The 23956-nt window shown below is 46.0% G+C and overlaps 1 long non-coding RNA gene across 1 annotated transcript; it reads left to right on the forward strand.

The window, feature by feature from the left end:
• The first annotated feature begins 371 nt into the window (after positions 1-371).
• Positions 372-11010, forward strand: LOC122458980. The gene is made up of 2 exons (XR_006279363.1): positions 372-773; positions 10977-11010. It is a non-coding gene; the product is annotated as an uncharacterized LOC122458980 (long non-coding RNA).
• Positions 11011-23956: the final 12946 nt, after the last annotated feature.

Raw genomic sequence — 23956 nt, forward strand, 5'->3', positions numbered from 1 at the left:
AAGAGCCACAAGAACGACTTAAGGATTAAAAAACGTATCTTACAGTGATAGACTCAAAGTGCTCAGTCTATTTAGTATAACAAAGAGAAGGTTAATGGGTAACTTGACTACATTCTATGTACCTCCATGGGAAGCAAACTTTTAATAGTGGTCTCTTTAATCTAGCAGAGAAAAATATAACACGATCCTATGTCTGGAAGTTGAAGCTAGACAAAATCAGACTGGAAATAAGGCATACATTTTTAACAGTGAGAGTAATTAACCATTGGAACAAATTATCCAAGGTCATGGTGGATTCTCATCACTGGCAATTTTTAAATCAAGGTTGGATGTATTTTCCTAAAGAGATGCTCTAGGAATTAATTTGGGGAAGTTCTATGGCTTGTGTATACTGGTGGTCAGACTAGATGATCTCAGTGGTCTCTTCTGGCCTTTGGATCTATAAGTAACCTCTTTTCATGAAAAACAGTATCTGCCTATGAGAGAACTGTAGTTCTTTGAGTGCTTACTCATGTCCATTCCGCATTAGGTGTATATGCTTGCCACATGCACCGGTGCCAGAAGTTTTTCCCTCAGCAGTATCCATAGGGGAGCAGCCCTGGTGCCCTCTGGAGTGGCACCCACATGGAACAGTATAAGGGGTGCTGCCAGCTCCCCCCACTCTCAGTTCCTTCTTGCCGCCAGTGATGGTGCATGGAACGTTTGCTGCTCTTACTAGCATTGCTTAGGCTTCGTTTGTACAAACTAGAGTTCTTGTAAAGTTAGTGTACATAGTAATTGAGTTAGTTAGCCCTTAGCAGTAGTTAGAGTTTAAGTCCTGTCGCTTTAAGCCCTACAATTGCTGCAAATGGCCCATACCTGTGTGCAATCCACATAGTAGCTATCTCAGGTGCCTCGGTGAAGGACACGTAAGTGATAAGTGCTGAATCTGCAAATCCTTTAAACCTAGGACCAAGAAAGAGCACGAGATCAGACTCAAAGTGCTCTTGATAGAGTCAGCGCTCATTCCGGCCCCGGAGCAAAGGTCCGACTCAGCACCCAGCACCACGGCATCAGTGCGTAGTGCCCTGCCAGTGCCATCAACGAGCTGGCACTGATCCTCATCCGTGGCCCCGGCCAAGGAGTTGAAGAAGGCTGGTAGGGGACGGTCACCTACTCCCACAAGGGGAGGGGAAGGAGAGGGCTGGGGGTGAGCTAAGACCTGCACCAGATGGCTCATCTCCCCTGTTGGGAAGTCAGGCCTCAGTTCATGTCAAGCAATGCAGCCCACCCCATTACTTGCCTGGAAGCTTGGACACAGAAGCGGGCCTTCATCAGCTTCAGGTGCTGTTGATGCCTGAAGTGCTCCAGGCTGCGCGGGAGATCCTGACTCTCTCAGTCCCACCCACACCGGCCCCGGCGGTGCCCAGACCTCAGGATAAGCGCCCGCCTTGGGACCTTTCCATGCATTCTCGCCTCAACAGTATCGCTCCCCATAGCAAGGGATGTCCTGCCACCATTTACCTTCTCAAAGCTGTCATGCCTCAGAGTTAGGGAGGCAGAAGCATGGGAGCCCTCTACGGTCACCAGACCTTGGGTACTGGCAGTGGGATTCAAAGCGGACTTCGTCAGTTACTTGACACAGACCCACAGAGGCATGTGCTCCCCAGCAGGAATGTCGGGACCAAGCCCTTTGCGTCACCGGAACACCATTACAGATCTCAGGAACAATTGGAGGACTGCAGCTGCGAGCCCCGCCAACATTCCCCGAGACGGGTGTCACAATACTGGGGCAGATTCCCCCCAGTGCCTGGCCTGCGATATCTCCAAGTCCCACTCCTCATCCTGGTACCAGTTCTTGAAGCACGAGTGTGGATCGCTGGTTGTCTGTCGCGGATCCGGTGAGAGCTGCCAGTCTCTGAGGTCCCCATGAAGGCACACGTCCTGTTCGGACTGGTCCTCCTCTAGACGCGACTGAGATTATTGCCAGGCATGGGGTCACCGCTCCAGTGGATCCAGGTCACTGGGCAGCAATTGCTCTGCACATGGCTCCAGTATGAAGCAAGGCTCCATATTGGTGGGGCAGCTTCCCAGATCCTTGGTGCAGCCTGTATCGTCGGTACTGAAACCTGCCCCATGGCCCCGTGGTACCCCGGCACCTGTGGGGGTTCACCCAGCCCTCCTAGCCTGCCCGCTTGGCCTCGAGCCTTGGACTGGTCTGTGGCATTGACGACCTAGCCCCCTCCGGTGCCTGAGGTCTCGGGGGATAAGACCCCGCATGTCCATGTGGACCAAGGGGAACAGACTGCTGGACCACCAATGGGTGCCATGGAACCTGCGGTACCAGCTTCCTCCTTATCGGCACTGGACGAGGCCATCTCGGAGCCCCCGCATCTGGTTCCTCAGGGTGATGCTAAGGTGCACCAGGAGCTGTTGAAGAGGGTCCCACCTTGGCCTGCAGGCGGAAGAGTTGGAGGAGCAAGTGGACTCCCTGTTTGACATCCTCTCCTCCACTGTCCCTGCTAGGGTGGCCCTTCCCCTTCATGAAGGGGTACTGAAGATATCCAGCGCCTTGTGGCAAACCTCCTCCTCTCTGCCCCCCATTTCTAAAAACAGGCAGAGAGTAAGTACTTTGTCCCAACTAAGGGAAACCAATACCTTTATTCCCATCCTGCCCCAAATTCCCTGGTAGTTGAGGCAGTTAACCACAGGGAATGCCAGGGGCAACCCGAAGCTACCACCAAAAATAAAGACTCCAGGAAACTGGACTTGTTTGGACGAAAAATGTATTCCTCTTCTAGCTTACAGTTGAGGGTGGCCAACCACCAGGCCCTCTTTGGCTGCTATGACTTTAATATGTGGCAGTCCACGGCCAAGTTTGAGAATACCCTCCCGGAAGTTTCCCATAAAGAATTCTGAGCAATCTCAATGAGGGCACAGCTGCTGCCAGGAAAGTGCCATCAGTTTTGCTCCTGACAGGGCCTGAGCAAGGGCTCCCTCTCTGATGCCTTCCTCCTGTCATGGGCCGAGGGTCTGATGTACACGTTCCCTCCAATCTCTCTGGTCAACTGGGTCCTAGTAAAGATCAAGAGGGACAAGGTACGGGTTACCATAATTGCCCCTGCGTGGCCTCGCCGGCACTGGTTCAGCATGCTCATTAACATGTCGGTGGCCCCTCCCTGAGCCCTTCCCTACCGCCCAGACCTGTTGTCATAGGATCACGGTCGACTCCTATACCCCAACCTCGAGTCTCTATACCTCTTGGCATGGATGCTCCGTGGTTGAACCTGCTTGGAGGAGGTCTGGCAGGTCCATCTCGGAAGTAGGAAGCCATCCACAAGACTAATTTATCTGGCTAAGTGGACGAGGTTTTCCCGCTGGGCGTCAGAATGCGGCATTTCTCCCTAGCATTCTTCAGTGCAGTCCATCTTGGACTACTTACTGCATCTCAGAACCTAGGATCTGGTGCACTCTTCCATCAGAGTGCACCTTGTGGCCTTCTCTGTGTTCCACCAGCCGATCCAAAGTCAGATGGTCTTTTCTCATGACATGACTGTCAGGTTCCTAAGGGGCCTTGAGAGGCTTTACCCACAGGTACGGGCTCCTGTCCTGCAGTGGGACCTTAACCTGGTCCTCTCCAGGCTCACCGGCCCGCCTTTCGAGCCTCTAGGCTCCTGCTCCCTTTTTCTACTTGTCCTGGAAGGTTGCTTTCCTGTGGCAGTGACGTCAGTGAGATGAGTCTCAGAGATTAAGGCCTTGACCTCGGAACCGCCTTACACAGTGTTATCAGGACAAGGTCCAGCTGTGGCCCCACCCAGCCTTCCTGCTGAAGGTGGCATCTTCCTTCCACATGAGCCAGGACGTATTCCTGCCTGTGTTCTGTCCCAAGCCACACAAGACTGCTGAGGAGAGGCGTCCACACTTGCCGGATATCCAGAGGGCCTTGGCTTTTTACCTGGAGAGTACCAAGCCTTTCCGTAAATTGACCCAGCTCTTCATCACTGTGGCGGATAGGATGAAGGGCCTTCCAGTTTCTTCGCAGAGGATTTCCACCTGGATCACCTCTTGCATAAAGACCTGTTATGACTTAGCAAAGGTCCCGCCGCCGCCAATTGTCAGGGCCCACTCGACTAGAGCACAGGCATTTTCGGTGGGCTTCCTGGCATACATCCCAATCCAGGACATCTGTAGAGCCGAAACGTGGTCCTCAGTCCACACGTTCATGTCGCATTATGCCATTACTCAGCAAGCCAGAGATGATGCTGGGTTCGGCAGAGCTGTATTACAATCTGTGCAGCCGTGAACTCCTATCCGTTTCCACAGGAACTGCTGGGAATCACTTAATGTGGAATGGACATGAGCAAGCAGTCGAAGAAGAAACGACAGTTACCTTTCCGTAACTGGTGTTCTTTGAGATGTGTTGCTCATGTCCATTCCATGACCCACCCTTCTTCCCCACTGTCAGAGTTTCCGGCAAGAAGGAACTGAGGGTGCGGGGAGCCAGTGGCTCCCCTTAACCGTGCCATGTTGGCGCCACTCCAGAGGGTGCCAGAGCCGCTCCCCTACAGATACTGTTGAGGGAAAAACTTCTGGCCCTGGTGCACGTGGCGAGCACATACACCTAAAGTGGAATGGACGTAAGCAACACATCTCAAAGCACACCAGTTACGGAAAGGTAACTGTTTATCAGCTAATCTTACAAAAGATCATGTAAAACTTCTTCATCAAGGATTAGGACATATTCAGCTAGTTCAGTGGCTACCATTTGGGCAATGAGAAACTGTTTTATTACATGATGTGGACAGCAGCAACATGGCTGTCTATAAGGTAGATGTCTTTCACTTGTTGAATTTTGCAGTGTGCTATGCTTTCTTCATATTCCTATTTCTTCCTCTTTTCTGTCCTCCATTTCTTTCTGCTTTCTGCTTGCTAACAGTTTCTCTTCCTCCAGACTAACTCATTTTGTGTATGAGAATGGGATAGGGGGAAGTTACCTCAAGAACCAGCTGCTGGTCTGGTATGCATTTAAAAATCCTGGGCACAACAATTGTCCGGCAATTATTTCTAAATTTGTCTTCTAACAAGAATCCAGCAGTCCTACGGACCCTGCCCTTTCAGTAAGAGTTGCCATGTATTGTAGCAGTTTCAGGTTGTGGGTTATACAGTGTGCAATGGTTTATTGTTCAGCAATTTCCAAGTATTTGTGTGACTCCTTGGGACTATTTCCAGCAGTTCCTCTTTCTCCAGACCAATGAGTTCTTATCCTGGGAAGACTAGTTTACAGGTCACAACACCATTATTCTGTCACCAGAGCCCTGTGCCTTCCAGAAATTGCTGCTGATATAGGGCTTGCTGCAGAAGTCTATGCTCTAATCAGTGCTTCATTTTGCCTGGGCATAAGCTCAAGTCAAGGAGTGGAGTGCAAATAACAAAAATGTTTCAGTCCTCTGCTGCAGGCATCCTCTCTTTTCTTTAAATACCAGGTGGACAGCATGATAGGGAGATAAGTCTACACTCACCCTCCTCCCTGTTAGGTTATGTCTGGGTAGGCTAGGCATAGGCATATACGATTGCCTGACAGCCCAAAAACCTAGTCCAGATGACAAATATTATTTACTGCCCACTGGACAAGGTGCCTGCCTACATTTAAGAATTCCACATGCATTTAATTAAGGATGGATGATAATTAAAGAATAGATTATTTGGAGTCCCTGATTCTAGGAGTCATGGCTGCAGCCCCAAATAACCACAGCACAATCCATAAATACCTCAGAATTTGTAGTAATAACCACTAAACCTGTTTATCCCTCACAAAATGAATGATTGCCTTCAAGACCATTCAACTGTGAAAAAACACCGAGTTTTTATAATAGTATATGCAATTGCTTAATACTGCAGTTAAGGCTGATTCTTCATATTTAAATAAGAGTGGTTATGCACCAGTTCAATCCCTTCATATACTCAATGAACCAGCAGTAACAAAGAGCAGATCACTTATCTGGGGGTCGGGGAGGAGGTAGGGCAGTTTTGTTTTTCTTACTCTGTTCTCTTTCCTCCCTAGTTCCATGGGTTGTTTCTTTTGCTGTCCCTCTCCTTTTCCCCTGCTACAGGGCTCTTCAATTTCCCTCATGCAGCTGCTCCACACACTTCACCCTGCTTCCTATGAACCTTCTTTCACTGCCTGTTTCCCATCTGTCTCCTCCATGGGTTGGGGGAGGGGGGTGTGGAGACTGCTGCCTTCATTCTGCTTCCTTAAGGTATCTCTTTCCATCCCAAATGTCCCAGAACCTTCCAGAACATCAGTGCCAACATTCTGTCCCTTCTCACAACGGGGCCCCACTTGAAACATATTGCTTGTTGTCTGAATAGCAATACAAAGGAAAGATATCGCTGTTAGTACAGCATTTAGCACAACGGTGTCCTGGTCCCTATCTAGGGCTCCTGGGTGCTGCTATGGTAATACAAAAAAATAAATAATTTGGGTGCACTCATTAAAAGTTGACTGATCTATACACCCAGACAGCAGCAAAGAATGAAAACTGACATCTTGCCTCAGTTTGTTAAAAGCTCCACACAGCTTTGAGGAATGAATGATTTGCCTACCCTTCTACTGGACTCCATTCCTTCTCGGACATGCAAGAAGAATAAACATGGAAGATGGGGTGTGCTCTCCCCAGACTCCTGTATGGAGGTGTAACTGAGATGGGAAGCCAGTACTAGATTCAGTCAGTTGACGCACCCAGGGTTTTAAATGCAGGTTAGATCAGCTGCTTTGGCCTTGAGGGAAGGTAGCTAGAACAAATTTTATTTTAAAAACGCTCCATTCTGGTTACACACACAAATGGAGACAACCATATTTTCCTGTTTTTAACACAACATTCTAAATTGGAGATTTACACTGTCTTTGGACAAACCATGTGTAACGTACGTCTGGAGGAAGCTAGAAGAGGAAACACCCGGAAATCAAGAGTAGAAGTGTTTAGAAAGGAGAAAACAACAGGGACACAACAAAGACGTACATAAAATAAAGAATGTGCAGAAAGTAAATTATGTTCTATTCATCCTTTTTAATATTACAATAGTGCAGTGAAATTGAAATACAGCAGATTTAAAATAAATAATAGGAAGTACGTTTTACAATAAATAGCTGAAATTCATTGCACCAATATATTAAAGCCAAGATCTTAACAGAGTACAAAAAAGGATTAGACATTGGTCTGGCTAATGAGAACAGGAGCTCAGGAGGTCTCGATTCAGTTCTTAGAAGTGCCACAGCCTACTTGCATAACCTTGGACAAGTCACTTAATCTCTCCTTGCCTCAAGTTCACAGATATAAAAATGGGGATAATATTTACTTTCTCCCACCTTTTACCTGTATTAATGATGAGTTCTTCAGATCAGGGACAATGCCTAGCAAGCACAAGGGCTCTACACTCTCCTGTAATACAAATAATAGTTATATTAGACAAGATAAAAGTTACAGAATTATAAACCTTCATGCTCCAGGACATAAAACAGCCTTTAACTGACAAGGATTAGGAAGAAACTTCCTTAGTGGGCAAGTTATTTTGTATTTATTCACGATGGGGTTCTCGCACCTTCTGAATCAACAAGCAATTTCACTGTGAAACAGAGTACTAGACTAGATGGATCACTGGTCTGACACAACACAAGTGTTCCTGTGTTAAGGAAGAGTTAAGGCCTTTGCAGGAAAGCTATAGGGGATTTTTCAGAGCCCTTCACTCTGGAGCTGGGATAAAAGGATGGGTTAGAGTCTTCTCCTTTTCCCAGGTGATAGGAAATTAAGGAACACGGAATCCCACTTCCTTGTTGCAATTAGAGAGAAGGAATCGAGGCTTCATTTCCCATCCCAAGTTTAACACTGTTGATCTGGGTAGTATCTGGAGTAAGGGCTCCTAATTTCTGCCTCTATACATACACCTGTCTTGCATTCCACAGTGAGCTGTAAATTGCACAGCAGATTGAAATGTATAGAAAGCCATTCCAACTCCGAGGTTGGTATTCATAGATTCATAGATACTAAGGTCAGAAGGGACCATTCTGATCATCTAGTCCGACCTCCTGCACAGCGCAGGCCACAGAATCTCACCCACCCACTCCGATGAAAAACCTCACCCATGTCTGAGCTATTGAAGTCCTTAAATCATGGTTTAAAGACTTCAAGGAGCAGAGAAGCCTCCCTCAAGTCAACCGTGCCCCATACTACAGAGGAAGGCGAAAAACCTCCAGGGCCTCTCTAATCTGCCCTGGAGGAAAATTCCTTCCCGAGCCCAAATATGGCGATCAGCTAAACCCTGAGCATATGGGCAAGATTCACCAGCCAGATACTACAGAAAATTCTTTCCTGGGTAACTCAGATCCCAGCCATCTAATATCCCATCTTAGGGGATTTGGCCTATTTACCCTGAATATTTAAAGATCAATTACATTGCAATGTCAGTTTAATGCTATTTTAATATTCAATATAACCTCCATTTTTAATGTGCCTTTTATGCTACCACAAGATTCAGCACCATGTGCAGAAAGCAGGGGCCCTTGCTGCAGAATTTAGGGCTGATGTGCCACAGAAAACATAGGGCACTGGTTATCATCAGTATTAATGGAAAACAAACCAATAATCCACACACCAAGCATTAAAGCCATCAGCACCACTAAAAAGTGGGAGCTAAAATGACACTATCAATCCCAGGTGCAGTATGTAATTATCCACGCTCCATCCTCTTTCTCTCAATGAAAAATGTAACAGACAAAGATTTTAGATAGATAGATAGACAAACAAACAAGGATTAAATAAGGGAGGATGGCAACACACACAGTTACTGGTAGATAATTCTCCCTTTGTTGTCTGACCCCTCTTTTTCTAGCTTTCAAAACAAGTCTGTGAATAATAGCTAGGAATGAGGAGCAGCAAGAACAAGGAGGTGAACTTTTCTTGAGTGGCAGTTTGGAAAACTCTAATCAAAGTCAGCCTTGTGGAATGGTGATAGATCTAGACAGCAGGGAGCTACAAAGAGTGAAACTAGATCCATATCATTTATTGAAATTTAACATTTTAAAGGATGACTATCCCAGAAGGTGCCCTGACAACCATTAAAAACACAAGTCAAAACAAAGAAGCAGCAACTCCCTCCCTAAACAGCAAGAACCCTTAACAAAACAGCCCCACCCCGAAGCTTTGGAGAAAAATACTTACTTTCCACCCACATCCCCAAACGCTTGTTCAAATAAATGGACTATGCAGCGTGTCCTGAACGGCAATAGATTTTGGAACTGTTTCAGACCTGGGGTGAGGGGAGGGGCTGATATAGTGCCCCTAAATCCATTGCCCTCTCTGCCTTAGAGGGAGCAGTGATTTGTTTGTTGTACAGCATGTACAAACTGATGTTGAGGTACAGGGGTCTTCTGCTCATATTGACAGTTTTTATTTCATCAAGAAATTATTGCTCTAGAAGCTCTTACAGCCTTGTTTTGTCTAAGGAAACAAACAGATTTGGAGACTTGTAAAGAGTCTTTGTCAGGACTAAACAACATTTAAAAGCCCTCTTAACATCTAGACTCTGACGTTTATGGCGCAGAGCAGTTACTGGCTGAGGGGAAAAAAAATAATCTGATCCTCTCCAGATCTGTGGGGCAATCCATCTGTAACTCCCCAATGGGAAGTCTGGAGAAGCCTTAAACACAAGAATGGCCATACTGGGTCAGACCAATAGTCCACCTAACCCAGCATCCTGTCTTCTGATACTGGCCACTGCCAATGTTTAGCTCTTTTGTCAAACATAGTAGGATTTTCTAGTGTAGTCATATCAGTCGTGTCACGATTTGTGAACGCAGTGTACAAGTATAAATTACATGTACATTAGTGGTAGGAGCTAATCCCCAGAAGCCCTGTTTTTTGAAAGATACAGCGAAATATGTGATGTGGTCATTTCCAGCTGTGTAATATTACTACACAGCTTATCTGAATTAATAACCTGCTTTGTGATGTTGGCTTTATTGAACCTCTAAGCCTAGCTCTCTAGAGACTATGTGCATCATTTATACTGGGTTGGGATTCAATTGTTTAGCAGAAGAGGAAATGCTGTAACAAATACAATTACTAATACTTAATATATCCATAAGAAAGGGGGAAAATAGAGGTCTTAAATGAGGTGGGCAGGCAGATGGCTTTAGAGAAGTTGTTTCAGGCATTGCAGTGGAAAAGGCTGTTGCATCTACACTGGTGAGATGAGCTGAAAATAGTGCCAGATACATACATGGGAAGGGCAAGAACTGCCTCATCCTATCCTCACACAAATTTAAACATTTTTCTTGTTTTATTTCTCACTGCTCCATTCTGACTTTAACAACACGTTGGCTCCTCTCCCTCAATGATCAGGAGCTAGCTTAGAGGGCAACACCCACAAATATAGTGCTGGGAGTCTAATTCTCCCAGCCTCTCCATTTTGGAGATAGAGAATGTGGGGGAGGGGGATTTTTAGTTTGGTTGTGATAGTGTCTCAGCACTGAGCTCCTAGCTACTTGAGCTACGGTCTAGTGCTCATGTCATCACTGGAGTGACTTCAGTCCCAGCTTCAGCCTATCATTAGAAAATAGTAGCAAAGTATGTTCCAGCCCTAAATTAAATTTAAACTTTCTTACAAATTCAAAGAAAAGCCAGCTTCGCCCGGTGTTCTTTTTATCTAAGCATCTGGTAATATTTACAGCCAGACTTCTTCTCTCTAATTTGTTCATCCAGCCTCCCATCCCACCAAAAAGAATAAAAAGTCCTTATCAAACACTGCACACTGTTCAGAGGTGTGCTATGAAAACAAACAATAATGCCCCTCCACCCATTTCATATGTCCTTTACCACTGTTCTCTGGAAGCAGAGGATGCTGGGAAACAGTTGCCGCTTCTGTTGCCCCCACAAGAGATACTGGCTGTGAGTGTTGGGAGACCCCACAAAATAGACTGTAGCAGATATGAACAAAAAAAGGTTTCAGAGTAGCAGCCGCGTTAGTCTGTATTCGCAAAAAGAAAAGGAGTACTTGTGGCACCTTAGAGACTAACAAATTTATTAGAGCATAAGCTTTCGTGAACTACAGCTCACTTCATCCAATGAAGTGAGCTGTAGCTCACGAAAGCTTATGCTCTAATGAACAAAAAAAGAAGTCTGAAATTCGGCCATTTTATAGTGGGAATTTTATTTATGTAATAAAGTGACCGTCCCCCCAAATCCACTTTAATCCAAAGTACTAGGATTCACCATTTCTACAACCTCAGGTTCCTTAAAAAAAAAATGGGGGGGGGGGGGGGCAAAAAGAAAGAGAAATTAATACTACATTTTAAATTGTATGTATGCTCTATCCAAATTTGGGTAAGATACACTTTATGTTACCCTCTCATACAAAAAAATCAAGGCCTCCATTACACTCTCTTTGATGAGACTATTTTACTGTCCATTCCCACATACAAATTATCTGTATTATGTTGAGGATGGGGTTGGAAGAGGGCTTAAGAAAGAGGATAAGCAGCATGCAATAGGTGAAGCTGGGTTATCTACCTAATTTAAAATGGTTGTCTGTAACCCTGCCCTGGGTAATGTTGGGTAAATCATTGAAGCCCAGAGCAGTTCAATTACTCCATCTGTAAACAGGGATAATACCTTTGTTAAAGAACTGAGATGTATGGATGTGTGCTATTGTACTCCTGTATATTAAGTCTTTTTGATAGCTGGGTAAGGAATGGAGTGGTGATCTATGGGTAGGTGCCCTTTGTCTCTCAGTCCACCTCAAACATCCCACTGAAAAAATTGAAAAGGGAGGATCGCTTCACAGGTGATCACAGAGTGCTCATTTATTATTTACACAGGTGAGCATCATGCTTTGCAGGTAAATAAAAGCCAGGAATCCGTTCTAGTAATCCAGTGGCTCAGTCCTGTAAATATATATGACTCACATGTACTCCTTTAGACTTCACTGGGACTTCTGTGCATAAAATTACTTGTTTGTTTGCAGGACATGAGGAGAAATTATACCAGGAAGCTTCAAGTTGTGAAAGAGCAGCTGTTCCCCATTGTGGGCTTTTTGTCTTGGTGAGCTTTTCTGCTTCTCCTTGGGCCTTCTCCTTTTTTCTCTGGTCTTATCCTATAAAAAAAGCAGAAAGGGAACAGCAGCCATTTGGAAGTTTCTGGAAAGATATTTCTTTATATTCTAAATGGAGAATTATTGTTATTGTTTAGGTTTAATGTGTGCTTTCTTCCTAGCATACTCCTTTCCAGTAGCTGATGTTTCTTCTTCGAGCGATTCCTCATGTGTATTCCACAATGGGTGTGCATGCTCGCCACATGCACCGGTGCAGGAAGTTTTTCCCCTAGCAGTACCCGTAGTGGGGAGCACCCATGGCACGGTATAAGGGGATTGCTGCCCCCCCCCCATTCCTTCTTGCTGCCAGTGAAGGTGCGTCGGAACTGCTCTGTTTGAGCTTTGCTGTAGCTTGTCCCCAGAACTGCTTGGTCGTTCAGTGTTAGTACCTGTAGTTAGTTAGCGTTAGCTGTTTAGTTAGTTCAGTTAGTTAGAGCGCCCGGGCCAGGGCATGCCCCATGCCCCAGGTTTTAAGTCATGCGACACTTGTAGGCGATCTATGCCAAGGAGTGACCCGCACGTGGACTGTCTGCGCTGATATGGGAGAAGCCCATATCAGCAATCGTTGCAAGATCTGCAAGTCATTTAAGCATCGGACCAAGAGAGAAAGGGACATTAGGCTCTGGGCCATTCTGATGGAGTCAGCGCTGACCCTGACTACGGTGCGCCACTCTGAGTTGGCACCGGGCACTGTAGTGTTGCTGCACGGTGACCCTCTGGTGCCATTGACCAGTCGGCACCGCTCCCCGTCCATGGGACACGCCAAGAAGGCTAAAAAGACACCTTCTTCACAGCGGCACCAAAGTAAACCCAGGACAGAGTCTAGACCCATGTTGGGCAGTCCTTCATCCCCACCGACCTCGAGGCCTCCGACTCAAGTCAAGTGGAGCAGCCCGGCTCATTCAGAGCAGGCCTCCCCGGATGTCCGGGTGCCCTCCACGCCAGAAGCCCTGCAGGCGGCCCAGGATATTATGTTCATGCCGGTACCAGGAGCACCGCTGATGTCGGCTCCAAGCTCCATAGGCAAGCTGCCACTGGGATCTCTGCAGTCGCCCCCAGATCAGTGTGGGTCTCAGTCGACGGAACATTCCCGATGCCATTTGCTGCCCAGCAAAGTCAGGGCAAAGTCCACATGGATCAACGTCAACTCCCACCAGACTAACACAGTCAAGGCCCGTGTCCTCCTGATTGCCCCGACATGGCCCAGGCAACATTGGTACGGGACTCTCACGGGCCTGGCAGTTGCTCCGCCATGGCTGTTGCCATTCCACCCAGACCTGCTCTCCCAGGACTGGGGCCACCACCTCCACCCCAAGCTAGTGGCTCTCCACCTCACAGCGTGGCTGCTCAATGGTTAGGTAGGGAGGAAAGGACGTGCTCAGAAGGGGTTCAACGCATCCTCCTAGAAAGCAGGCAGCCACGCCTACTTGTCAAAGTGGTCCCGGTTCTCCAAATTGACGGACAAGCGGGGTCTTTCTCCGGTGACCACCCCGATCCATCTTATCCTGGACTACTTTCTCCACCTTAGAGCCCAGGGCCTGGTGCCCTTGTCAGTCAAGGTGCACCTGGCGGCCATATCGGCCTTCCATCTGCCGGTGCAGGGTCTCACGGTATTCTCCCATGCTATGACTGGCCGGTGCCTCAAGGGGTTGGACCATCTTTTTCTGTATGCTAGGCCCCCGCTCCCGCAGTGGTACCTGAACCTGGTGTTGGCTCATCTCATGGGGCCCCCGTTTGAGCTGCTAGCCACGTGCTCCTGGTCCCACCTCTCATGGAAGTTGGCCTTCCTGGTCATGATTATGTCAGCCAGGTGGGTCTCAGAGCTCAGGGCCCTGACCTCGGAGCCTCCATACATGTTTTTCATAAGGACAAGGTCCAGCTCTGCCCACACCCTGCATTCCTCCCGAAGGTGGTCTCCACCTATCACATGGGCCAGGACATTTTTCTGCCAGTCCTCTGCCCCAAGCCCCACGTTTCCAGTGAGGAGCACTATCTCCACATGCTCAATGTGCGACGGGCTCTGGCTTTCTACCTCGAGTGGACCAAGCAGTTCAGAAAGTCCTTGCAACTGTTCATCACCTCGGCTGAGTGCATGAGAGGTTGGTCAATCTCCACTCAGCAGCTCTCCAACCAGATCACTTCATGCATCCGTACCTGTTATGGTCTGGTGGGTATCCCCCCGCCACCAATTGTGAAAGCTCACTCGCTTGAGTGCAAGCCTCCTCGGCTGCCTTCTTGGACCACGTCCCCATCAAGGACATTTGTAAGGCTGCCACGTGGTCTTCGGTTCACCACGCACTATGCGATTGTCTCCCAAACCAGGGATGATGCTGGGTTCAGCAGGGCTCTCCTCTGTCCCAAGAATTTGTGAACTCCTACCCACCTCCAACAGATATAGCTTGGAATCACCTATTGTGAAATACACATGAGTAATCACTCGAAGACAGTTATCTTTTCCGTAACACATCCTGCCCTCCTTCCCCTCTGTCGGAATTGTCGGGCAAGAAGGAACTGAGGGTGGGGAGAGTGCACAGCTCCCCTTATATCGCGCCATGGAGGCGCCACTCCGGCGCTCCCCTTACAGGTACTGCTAGGGGAAAAACTTCCGGCACCGGTGCACGTGGCAAGCACGCACACCTATTGTGGAATAGACATGAGCAACACATCTTAAAGAACGCCAACTATGGAAAAGGTAACTGTCTTTTTAAATCTGGGAGAGACAACCAGATGCAACCCTAAAATGACCATTTTGCAGATGACTGTTTCCCTACCCTTCCAGCTAGCCTGTGTTTTGGTTGCTGTTGCATTTTCACCTAGCTTTTCCTTTTACTCAGTACTGCAGTTACAGTCTAACCTAATAAGTTTTATACCTGTAAAATACTGCTCATTGAGGGATGATTTGCATGCTGCACTGTCTCAGGTTTGTGAGTGACTTTCAAATGTAACTCCTCAGAGATCAATCTGGTTTGGAGGTGAAAAAGCAATGGTTCTCCAGGGTAAGATCTGTATCAAAAAGGAACACCAGCACAAATCTTCCAACTAGGCTTTGATGGGGGGGAAAAAAAAAACACTCTTGGCTACTGCTGCTATCAGAATAGCCAACAGCAGCCACATCATAACACTTAGCTAAAAGGGAAAGATAAACCTCCTCAAGCAAGAAGACTGATATCACCCTACCACCAACTCCTGTGGTTGAGCCTGGACAGTTAGAAATAATCTAGATTCAGTCTCAGCCAAGAAATGAGTCCATCACCCATGTTGTTTGGACAGAACGAAATGGCAATACAGAGGCAAGTGTCAACCATATAATGGAAGTATTCAGTCTCCCCTACTAGCCTCACACTGAGCAGGAGAGGTGCCAGAATGGAATCCTGCCCACAAAAGAAATCCCTCAGGACTGAAGAGCAATTAGGGCATTGATCCAATACCATTCTCTGGACCCTCTGGGAAAGAAATTGAACTTACCTACTGTTATCTCCTTTTGTTTTCCATGTCTGTCCCTTAGCTTCACACAAGCCACATTCCTTACTGCCCCCTTTGTAGCCTCCTACTGCACAGACCCTTACTCCTGGAATCCACCCACTGTTTCAGTATTAGCAGCAATGGTACCAAAGGGAGCTAAAAGAATCAGAATGGCCATTTGATCTTTCTTCGGTGCCAGAAAACAACTGAGCAACAGGACCAGTGCATACTCCATGCTTAAGAATTAAACCAGGTTAGTAGGGGTCCAGAAACGCTGAAGATTCCAATCACTGCCAAAGTTGCCTTCCAACACCCTTCTCGATAACTTCTCAGAAAGAAAGGTGAGCGACAGCTGCAGTTGTCAAGATAATACTTACTTAGCCATTTCTTAACAACTGCTCATTTAAGGGCTGCTGCCACTTTGCTTTCCAAAAGAGAAGCATTGATAATCTCTATGCAGAGTCTTCCCACAATCTTTTACCAATCAGGAAGATCATGGGTCAAAATGTCAAGTCTCAACTCAGCCCTGCCAAGAACTTCCGGAACTTCACAGAATGCAATAGATCAGACGTAAGCAGGGAAGACTGCATTTGTACCTCCTCCCATCATGGTAATGCAGTGCCTCCACAAAAAGGGTCAATGCAATCTGAATCAGAATAATCTTATATACAAAGTGGTTAGAAAATTCCCTTTGTGACAGAAATGGAGGATACATGTTGTTATTTAGAGATGGGATAGAGAAAGAAACAGACAGGATTTGGTGACAGGATGGATGTATGGGAAGAGGAATTGAACACTACACTAAGATTGTGAGCCTGAGTGACTGGAAGGATAATGGAATATGATGTGCATAAAGAAAGAAGGGAGATGGTAGAAAGGGAGTTCAATTTTTGCTATGCTGAGAGTTGGTGTTGGGACATCCAGGGGGAGATGGAGACTCAGACATGTGAGACTGAAGGTAGGGATACACTGTAGTTGGGAAGATCAGAGGTAGGTTTAGAAGTCATCAGTACAGATGAAGGCATGAGAAAAGAGGAGACTATCCAAAGGTTAAAGTAAACAGAGGGAACAGGTATCTCAACAGATTGTCGAGAGGGGGTATAGAAACATTTGAGGAGGAGGAGCAGGAGCAGGGCCGTGGGGGGGCTGTTTGGGGCCCCAGGCCTCCATGGGTGGGAGCAGAGGAGCCCCGCCCCAGGCCTCTGTGGGGGGGGGCAGGGGTTGTATAGGGTCCCGCCCTAGGCCTCCACGGGTGTGTGTGGCCCCAGGCCTCTGTGTGGGAAGGGGGCTGGCCACTTCCTGCGGCAAGTGGAGTCACCTGGCCACATCCTGTTCCACTCCCCTGGCTCCCAGCCACGCTGCCGGCGAGTGGTTTCCCCTTCCCCCCAAGCCTGGGAGCCAGGGGAGCGGAGCAGGCTGGGGCCAAGTCGCTCCACTTACCACACCGTGAGTACAGGGCCTGGCTGCAATCTTCAGGAGAGTGGGGGCGGGCGTGGGGCAGAGGAGGGGTGGGAAGAGGTGGGGCTGGGGTGGTAAAGGGGCTGGGCTGGGGCAGGAAGAGGTAGGATGGAGGCCTGGGGAAGAGCCAGAGCAGGAGCTGGAGCAGCATGCAGCTGCGCAGGGCATCAGGAAATTTGAGGCACCAAATTTCCTGGTGCCCTAAGCACTTGTGTGCTTTGCATATGGGTAAGGATGGCCCTGAGCAGGAGAATCAGGACAGTTCAGAATCATGGCAATCTGAAGACAGGAATGGTAGATAATGGAGATTTTGGACTCTTCCTTGTTCACTGAGGATGGCGAACAGACTGAGGGAGATGAAAGCACAGAAAAGGTTATCAGTTTTGGTCAGGAAGTCACTGGTGACTTTGGTACAAAGAGTTTCAGTGGAATGTCTGGCACAGAAACTGAATTGCTAGGCACACATGCCAGAACAGAAAGCAGAAATGTACTTATGGATCTCTGAGATGGTGTGGGGAAAGGAAATAGAGTGATAGTTGATGAGCAAATAAGGGGAGGTGAAAGGAGAAGCTTTTTAGGATAAGAGCTACAAGTGGCTAGATGATGGCTCAAGAAAAGGAGCCGGGTGAAAGAAGTTGAGAATAAAGGAAAAGATGAGAGGAGAAAGTGAGTCAGAAAATGAGAGGAAGTGACAAAAGAATAGGCTGAGGAATAAGAAACTGAGAGTAAGAGAGGTCTCTCAGGGTCAGGAAAACTCCAGCTAGAAAGAATTAATTTTTCCTGAAAGAAACTGGCAAGATCCTGGATAAAACAGGGAAGTATCATGGATATTGAGTTTAGAGGAGTCAAATACAGAAAAGAGTTGTATGGGGTTGAAACCACAGGAGGCAGACAGGAAAAAGTGAAGTTGCTGAAGCAGGAAGATAAAGTGGGGGTGGAAAGAACAAGTTTGCAAATCACATACAGTCCCTTGATTTTATAGGAAGGAGTTCTGTAACTCACGAAGAAAGCCAGTGGAATTGGATGCAAGAAGAAAATGAAGGAGGTCTCTTGGACTCTCTCTGAAGCTAATATTCTGTGCTCTGGCTTCCCTATTTATTAGTGGAAACATCACACTATCTTTCTAGCAAATCTCACTGCTATCATGAAGTCTCATCAACTCGATGAGCAAACCTGAGTGGCACTGTGACCCCACGCTCCAGGTCATAATGCCCAGAGCAGGGAGCCAGGCCCAACCTAGCAGGATAGGAGCAGGCTTGCTCTGCTATCCATCCCCCAGGACTACCAACCCCTGGGATGGGGAATGGAATGGATTAAATAAATTAGCAAGAAATTTCTAAGAAATAGAACAAAAAATCAAAGAATTTCATGGGGCTCTCCCCATTGGCTCTCCACATTGAGGGCTGCTGTTATTTTTGGGGTCAGATCCAGCAAGCTTGGGAAAAGAAGTCAGGTCCAGCTTCAGAAAACCATTCTCAAAATGAAGACTCCTTCTCTTACAAGCCCCACTACACGCACGTGCTCCCACTTGTGTTCCACCTAAATCTAGCCATTTACATTGAGGCAGGGACAAACGTTTTGGTCTATGTTTGTATAGTGCTTAGCACAATGGGATCCTGGTTTATGACTATGGCTCTTAGGCACTATGGTAATACGAGTAATTAATAATATAATAGAGTGCAAAATAGAGCTTCTTGCCTGTTAGGAGGCCCTTCCCACAGACAGCACATCAGTGGCTAACAATGTATTCCCAGCTGAAGTTTAAGGTAGCAGTTCTCAAATCTGAGGCCCTAGCATATCCCATTTAACACTCAAGCGCGCTTGGTAGCCTACCTTCACAACTAATCACTGCAGGCATAATAGAGACCTATTCTGAGAGTGCCTACCTATTCCATGCTCACTAAGCCATGAAAAAAACCCCTCCCCAAGATCCTTGTGTGCCTGTCTCCCTCTCGCTTTCCTCATCTCTGTTTATCCTCCCAAATGTACTCTCTTCCTAAGTTCACGCCCATTCCCCGTCTCCAAGGTCAATCTCCCTCTCTAAAGCCCCACTGTCCCTGTCCTCCATCCGGGTAACGGGTGAAGGAAGGGGAGAACCTGCTGATGGTGGACAGACAGGGAACCTGCAGCTGGCTTTTGCTCTCAACTCCTCCAAGCAGCAGGAGAGAGAGAAGACTCAGGTTTAGAAAAGACCGAGATGCAGCCTCCAGCCTGACCTGAAAGGGTACAAGAGCACTTCCCGGAGTCAGGAGGCTGAACTGTATGCATTTTCAGTTACCAAGCCAATTGCTGTAAAAACTAACATTGGGTGTTTTTATAGCTGTAGCTAAATTAAATTGTAGTTTTGACCTGTAATGCTCTAAAGAGTTTGGATTCTGGAAGATTGCCCCTCCCCTTGTAGGCTACATCACACCAGCTGCAATTAGCTGAGGTAATGTGATGGGGCCAAAAGCCACTCTGAGGGCCAGGACTCCTCAGTAAGGAATCCTCAAAACTGGAATGCTTGCCTCGGTTTGCTGGAGACCAGAGTTCAGGATTTACTGAAATACTGTGAGTTTCTCTGGTTTGAAGGAGATTTTATGGGGTTGATGAGTTAATGAGGGTTCTGGAGCAGGTGGATGGGAAGTACTTTGTTTGTGCGGGTGGGAAATCTTTAATGCCTTGGTACAGTACCCAGGGCACCAAAAGGCAGGCATTGCAAAACACATCTTATGCTTTCTTGCAGTCTTCACATCTTAGTAAATAGGTAGCTATGCTTATGCCCCACTCCCTCACTAACTGCCAAAACCACTCAGCATCTCCATGTCTCCTCAGAACTATGGACCCATCAGCTAGCATCTCCTCTGAGAACCAAGTTTCCTGTTACAGAAAGCAGATATGCAAGAAACCCACTTTTAGTGTATTCAGCTGAACCCCGTCTCTTAAATATTATGTTGAATGCTATCGCTTGGAGCAGGCAGCTGGGCCCAGCCCTATGGGGCAGAAGCCACCGCTGTGGGGTGAATTTTTTATTTTATTTCATGTTCTTTCCTACTGGCAAAAACCACAATGTTCTACCAACGGGGTGGCCATCTAGGGTACTACAATACAGAGGGTGCCAAAGTCCCCGCCCTGCAGGTTTACAGACCCTTCTCCTCTCTGCCTTACAGCTTCCTTAATTTCTTTCCCTCCTATTCTGCTGTGCACAGCTGCAGCAGTGCCAGTGTGGCCAAAGAGCAGTGGCCCTCCCACCCCCTGCTGGCTGCCCTTCTGCCTCCCAGGCTGTGATGGAGAAAGAAACTGCTTTCTGCTCCCAGTTGCTGTAGGGCACCACATGCGGCTTTGAATCCCCAGTCTGGCTCATGGCTATTAGGAGCATCACATGAGTTGTTGCCTGGAGGAGGAGGAAAAAGTCTGGAACGGATGACAAGGAGGGGGAAAAGGGGAACTTGAAAGTTGGAAGGGGGCACAAGGTTTAGAGAGACAGCCTGGAAGGGGGATCCTGCAAGGTGTGATTCACATGAGCTCTGGTAAGAGACCAGTATTTATTTCTAGCCTCAGACAGCCAACATGGGTCAGGACAAAAGGTTAATATTCCTGTCACATCCCATGGGTACTATTACACAGAGCTGGGGACGGGAAGGAATCCTGTTTAAAAGAAAAAGATAGTGAGGTGTTGGGGGCATGGTGATGTTACCCAGTAAAGAGGAGGAAAAAATATAAGAATGGCCATACTAGGTCAGACTAATGGTCCATCCAGTCCATACATACTGGAAAGAGGGGTGCTGCTGCACTCCCTGGCTTGAAGAGGTTTCCATTATATACAGGGTTTACAGTTTGGTTCATTGGCTCTCAGCATCTCCAATATGAACATTGTTCTGGCACCTCTCCTGTCTTCCAACACTGGCCAATGTCAGAGGCTTCAGAGGGAATGAACAGAACAGGTAATCAAGTGATCCATCCCCTGACACCCATTCCCAGCTTCTGGCAAACAGAGGCTAGGGATACTTCCAAGCATGGTTTTGCAACCCTGCCCATCCTGGCTAATAGCCACTGATGGACCTATCCTCCATGAACTTATCTAGTTCTTTTCTGAACCCTGTTATAGTCTTGGCCTTCACAACATCTTCTGGCAAAGAGTTCCACAGGGTTACCACATATTGTGTGAAGAAATACATCCTTTTGTTTGTTTTAATCTGTTGCCTATTAATTTCATTTGGTAAGCCCCAGTTCTTGTGTTATGAGTAAATGACACTTCCTTATTTACTTTCTCTACACCAGTCATAATTTTATTGACTTCTATCATATCCCCCTTTAGCTGTCTTTTTTCCAAGCTGAAAAGTCCCAGTCTTATTAATCTCTCCTCAGATGGAAGTTGTTCCATACCCCTAATAATGTTTGCAAAAAGAAAAGGAGTACTTGTGTACATGCATCCGATGAAGTGAGCTGTAGCTCACGAAAGCTTATGCTCTAATAAATTTGTTAGTCTCTAAGGTGCCACAAGTACTCCTTTTCTTTTTGCGAATACAGACTAACACGGCTGCTACTCTGAAACAACTAATAATGTTTGTAGCCCTTTTCTGAACCTTTTCCAATTCCAATATATCTTTTTTGAGATGGGGTGACCACATTTGCATGCAGTATTCAAGATGTGGGCGTACCATGGATTTATACAGAGGCACTATGATATTTTCTGTTTTATTATTTATCCTTTTCCTAATGATTCCCAACATTCTGTTAACTTTTTTGACTGCCACTGCACATTGAGTGGATGTTTTCAGAGAACTATCCCCAATGACTCCAACGTCTCTTTCTTGAGTGGTAACAGCTAATTTACACCCCATCATTTTATATGTATAGTTGGGATTATGTTTTTTCAATGTGCATTACTTTGCACTTACCTCTTTCCCCTTCCTCGCAATGTTGATAACAGAAAAAGAGAATGGGGAGCATATAGCAAAACTCGAGAGAGACAAATCTGTGAGGGCTAAATATTAAGAGATGTGTGAAGAAGAGAAATGGAAGATGAAACACAATAAGTGTAAGGAAAACAGAGAGAGAGAGAGAGAGAGAAGAGTGAGAGCTGGGGGAAGGTTGAAAAGAAAAAGAAAAAATCAGATCACATCTTTCAGGTTAGTAAATATTTGGTTTATTTGTATAAAAGTGTACATGTCACAGTACAATGGGTCATCTGTGCTGAACAATTAATAGATTCCTCTGTCTGAGAACCTGCAGTCTAAAGACATGAATGAGGATAGTACTGCATAGCGAGAAGCAAAACAGAACAAACTTGCACAGGGTTATGGTAATTTACCCATGTTCATTCCAATCTGCGTGTTAGGGGAAAATCTCATGAAGAGATTATTTAAATTAGGGCTGTCAATTAATTGCATTTAACTCACACAATTAACTCAAAAAAATTAATCTCGATTAATTGCAGTTTTAATCGCACTGCTAACCAATAGACTATCAATTGAAATTTATTAAATATGTTGGATTTTTTTTACATTTTCATATATACTGAATTCTGTGTTGTAACTGAAATCAAAGTGTATATTTTTTATTACAAATATTTGCACTGTAAAAGATAAACAAAAGAAATAGTATTTTTAATTCACCTCGTACAAGAACTGTAGTGCAAACTCTGTCATGAAAGTACAACTTACAAATGTAGATTTTTGTTGTTGTTGCATAACTGCACTCAAAAACAATACAATGTAAAACTTCAGAGCCTGCAAGTCCACTCAGTCCTACAAGTGCCTTCCAAAATCTGAGAGGGACGATGTGTGGAGCATGCTTTCAGAATCTTAAAAGAACAACACTCCAATGCAGAAACTACAGAACCCGAACCACCAAAAACTAAAACCAACTGTCTGCTGGTGGCATCTGACTCAGATAATGAAAATCAACACGCGCAGTCCGCACTACTTGGGATTGTTATTGTGCAGAACTCGTCATCAGCATGGACACATGTCCCCTGGAATGGTGGTTGAAGCATGAAGGGACATATGAATCTTTAGTGCATCTGGCATGTAAATATCTTGAGATGCCAGCTACAACAGTGCCATGAGAACACCTGCTCTCACTTTCAGGTGACATAAACAGGAAGCGGGCAGCCTTATCTCCTGCAAATGTAGATAAATTTGTTTGTCTGAGCGATTGGCTGAGCAAGAAGTAAGACTGAGTGGACTTTCAGGCTCTAAAATTTTATACTGTTTTATTTTTGAATGCAGTTTTCTTTGTACATAATTCTACATTTGTAAGTTCAACTTTCATGAGATTGAAGAGATTGCACTACAGTACTTGTACTAGGTGAATTGAAAAATACTATTTTTTTTTTACAATGCAAATACTTGTAATCAAAAATAAATATAAAGTGAGCACTGTACTCTTTGTATTCTGTGTTGTAATTTAAATCAATATATTTGAAAATGTAGAAAACATCCAAAAATATTTAAATAAATGGTATTGTTATTAACAGTGCAATTAATCACACGATTAATCATGATTAATTTTTTAATCACTTGATAGTCCCAATTTAAATATTGATGACTACTTTCCTTTCACCTTATTTGGGTAGCAGGAGAATGCTCCAAAAATTCTTGCCTAAGGTTCCATTACACTTAAGATTGGGCTTGCACAGAACAGGGAGTGAGTATGTGGCCTCTCTGTCCCCTATAATGGGGAGAAAGAAATAACATTTTCCCCTCCCCACCAAACTCTTTAGGAACTGCCAACAAGGAGAAAAGAACTTTCCCCAACCCTTGCTCGAGACTGCAACCAAGGAGAAGAAAAACCAGTACCCCACTCCAGGCACTTGTTTAAATAGGTGCAAGCTTAAAAATACCCCTATTGAAATTCAAACAGCACTTGTTAATTGGGCATACAAAATATACACATTTTAAAAAACATACACAGCAATCTGGGATGGTTT

This window comes from Dermochelys coriacea, chromosome 2 (assembly GCF_009764565.3).
Source record: "Dermochelys coriacea isolate rDerCor1 chromosome 2, rDerCor1.pri.v4, whole genome shotgun sequence".
Lineage (NCBI taxonomy): Eukaryota > Metazoa > Chordata > Testudines > Dermochelyidae > Dermochelys > Dermochelys coriacea.